The sequence below is a fragment of the Jaculus jaculus genome, chromosome 1 (genome assembly GCF_020740685.1).
Source record: "Jaculus jaculus isolate mJacJac1 chromosome 1, mJacJac1.mat.Y.cur, whole genome shotgun sequence".
Lineage (NCBI taxonomy): Eukaryota > Metazoa > Chordata > Mammalia > Rodentia > Dipodidae > Jaculus > Jaculus jaculus.
This window is the reverse complement of record NC_059102.1, coordinates 112,655,269-112,658,816: the sequence shown is the minus strand read 5'-3', so window position 1 is coordinate 112,658,816 and position 3,548 is coordinate 112,655,269. Positions and strand designations below refer to the sequence as shown.

At 39.0% G+C, this 3,548-nt stretch overlaps 1 non-coding gene across 1 annotated transcript; it reads right to left on the bottom strand.

Moving 5' to 3' along the window:
- Positions 1-1,029: 1,029 nt before the first annotated feature.
- LOC123458109 lies at positions 1,030-1,136 on the bottom strand. Its single transcript, XR_006635408.1, has one exon. It is a non-coding gene; the product is annotated as a U6 spliceosomal RNA (small nuclear RNA).
- Between the last annotated feature and the right edge of the window lie 2,412 nt (positions 1,137-3,548).

Below are 3,548 nucleotides of genomic sequence, written 5' to 3'. Positions count from 1 at the left end.
CACCTGCCAGTATGATGTGTAAAAGAAGTAATTTGAAATCTTGTTTCTCTCATTCTGCCTAAAATCATATTTACTACCAAAAGAAAGTATCAAATTTCTATATGTTAAAGAAAAGAACTCAGCAGTTTTATACTTAATATGCTAGTCAATCTGTTTCTTCAAAGTAATATATTCACCAGGTATTACTTATTCTTAATGAAAGATGTAATTGGACATGCTTTCTTTTGTTCAGGGGTTAAGTTTATGAGCCATGTCTTTAGGTAAAGTTTGTTTGGGGTGGAGGAAGATGGCAAGGAGACCAGCATGAGAGAGTACAGAGTCCACTAAGCACTAACATGATAGTATGAACACTGTTATTGCAAAGGAATGGTGAGGCAGGTATCACAAGTTCAACTGATTTGAGGCATTTAGAAGTCACCTTTATAAGCCTTTATCCTCAAGACAGAAAGCATTGTGAAAACACACATGTTGGATCTGGGCATTCTAGGCCAATGAAGCCACTTAGAAAATTAACAAACCTGAGACCTTTTCAGACCCAGCCTGACCATCAAAATATGAGTTCTGGGAAAGCACCAAGAGATGAGCCAGAATCACTATTCTCTTTAAAGCAGGGTAGATAAACATTATCATACGTAACACTCTCCTCTCTAACACCTGGCATCTATTGTGTGATCTACTCATTTTAGCAGTTCATTTGCAGTGGCTAGAGGCCTTGGCATGCACATTCTCTCTCTCTTTCTCCCTTTCAAATAAAATATTTAAAAAAAAATTAAGGGGCTGCAGGGATGGCTCAGCAGTTAAAGCATTTGCCTTCAAAGCCAAAGGACCCTAGTTCAATTTTCCAGGATGCACATTAGCCAGATGTACAAGGGGGGAGGGAGCGCATGCAGTGTCTGGAGTTTCTCTGCGGTGGCTGGAGGCCCTGGCATGCCCATTCTCTCTCTCTTTTTCTCTCTCTCTTTCTCTGACAAACCAATAAATAAATATAAATAAATTAAAAATTTAAGTTTTTTAAAATTTGTATTATTTTAAAATATGGAATGCTTCACAAATTTGCGTGTCATCCTTGCGCAGGGGCCATGCTAATCTTCTCTGTATCGTTCCAATTTTAGTATATGTGCTGCTGAAGCAAGCACTAAAATTTGTATTTTAAAAAGGCATCTGATGATTTCACACCCAGTCTTTGTTTTGGCCTTAGTACCCAGGCTGGGTGCATACCTCCTCATACTGGTCTCCTTTTTCTCATGCCCTATCCCTCCATCATTTCTTTATTCTCTTTCCTTCAAAATATAATAGATACTTGGGCTTGACTGCAATGAGACCAAGATAAGATCTTGGTAGATTTTATTCTTTGCTGAGAGAAATTGAAAATGTTTACTTGTAACTGGAAAATGGAGAGTTTTGCTCTAGAGAGAAGCAAGATAGCTGAATAGGGTAGCAGCAAGTCCCCATCTGGCTTATGGGCCTGTGTTTGAGAGCTATGATTTCAGGAACAAAGGACTGAAATCATGAGGTTTGGGTCGTAAAAAGATCCAAACTCAGGGCCATCCACTTAAATGATATTTTTTTAACACAAGGAGGGCTGTGTTGCTCCTGGATATAGTCAAAGACAGATATTCCTTCATCAGTCTATAGGAAATGCAACCAAGTCTGGCCCCTGAGAAGTAGAAATCTGAAGAGAAAAGCTAAAGTCTGTGTCCTCAGTGAGAACACTGGGCTTCTCAAGGGCCCCATTGGTAGTATGTGTCTGAATGAAGTATCTTAGAGAATGACAGCTGAAAGGAAATGTCATTGGGAGAAGGAAAGAACAGACAGCATCCTGGGAGGGAGTGACTATACCCAACACATTGCAGGCAGTGCTACAATTTTGTTTTTGCTACTCTTTAAAAGTGCTTTCTCACCTCCTGCAGGATTGGAGGGGGCAGTGTGGTGGGGGTTAGGCATTATTGTGGTGAGGCTGAGATAAGGGGTTGTATAATACTTCTGAGCTGTGTGTGTCTGTGTGCATGTAAATAATGGCTACCTCTTCCAGCTGCTTAACCAGATTGATCAGTTGAAAAGAGGCTCTGGGCAGCCTCACGGCTCCAAACTTCAGTTATCCTTTGTGTTATTCTTAAATACCAAGGCACAATACCTCCAGCAATGCCCTGGCCCTCCTTTGAATCAAAAGCTCCCTTACATCAGCCTGTACTGAAGCTCTGATAGTCTTCATCAGAAGGGGTAAGGTACTTGCTTAAAATGCAAATATATTACTTTACAGGGGCAGAATAGTAATCGATGACCAACATTAATACTACATCATAAATTACCAGTCATTGAACAACAATTGACTCAGGAAATGGTACATAGGGCAGACTTGCTCTTTTTTTTCCATCTTAGAGAATGATTTATTGTACAAACAAAAAATTTCATCTGCAATAAAGAGCTATACAGAAAAAACTAAGCCTCCATCCCCAGCATCCTGCTGTAGTGACTTTAACTTTTGTAATTGTCTAGGTTCCCTTTCAGCTTCTATCCAAACAGAGAATTAGCATCAGCTGTAGTGTTTCCCCTTCTTTCTGGATGATAATGCTCAGATTTATTAAGGAATTATCTAGAAACTCATATGCAAATTAAATCCGGTTATCTTTATAGCAGCTTGTCACATGGATACTATTTTTAATCCTCATTTTACAGGAGAGGTAAGTAATGGCAAAGCCTGTAAGTGACTGACACAAACACAATCATTTGGCTCTAACAACCATCCTTTGACCCCTGAAATGATCCATATACAAGTAGGGAAACTGAAGTTCCCTCAATTAATTTTCTCATCAACAGCTCCATGAACTTGGGCAGTTTGAGAAAGTGACCTGAGTCCTCTTATAATGGTGCTGTATAGATTATAGGCATGTCCTCCCAGAATATGCAATTTAAAGTTTGTATCTTGATGCTCAGTTTACAGTTTTGAAGTTCAAAGGAACTAATCTGCTCAAGTAAGAATCATGAAGGATGAATACAGATTTTGTATCAAGATCTTCTGACTCCAAATTCAGTATATTTGCTTATATTCTTTATGCATTTGCCTGTATTGACAAATTCTTCAATGTAGTTTAAGTAAAGCATGTCATATGTTAATTACTATTCTAATTGTTTAAAGGAAAAAACAAATACTTTAACTTATTATGGGGTAGTTTTTATAATTATCACTGTATTGGCCCAGTGGTACCTTTAAGTGCTCAGTCATGATGGACTTAGCTTTCTGGCTAAAGTTTTGGTTTCCTTTTATATTTTCTGCTATTCTAACTATGTGTGAATACAGACATCCAGGTGAATTGTTTTCTACTAAGAATATATGATTCAGCATTACTCAGACAACAGAGCAGCGCCTTCTTAGGCTGGCACTTCCCCACTGCCCCCTCCATGTGATCTGAGTATATAATGTAGTTTGCTCCTCCTGGCTGCTTCCACGGATTCGGTGATTTACTACACTGCCAGATAGACCACCAGATAGCCGGAACTCTGTCTCCTACTTAAAATGGCATTTTCCTTGTGGTTGCTATGTGCATGGA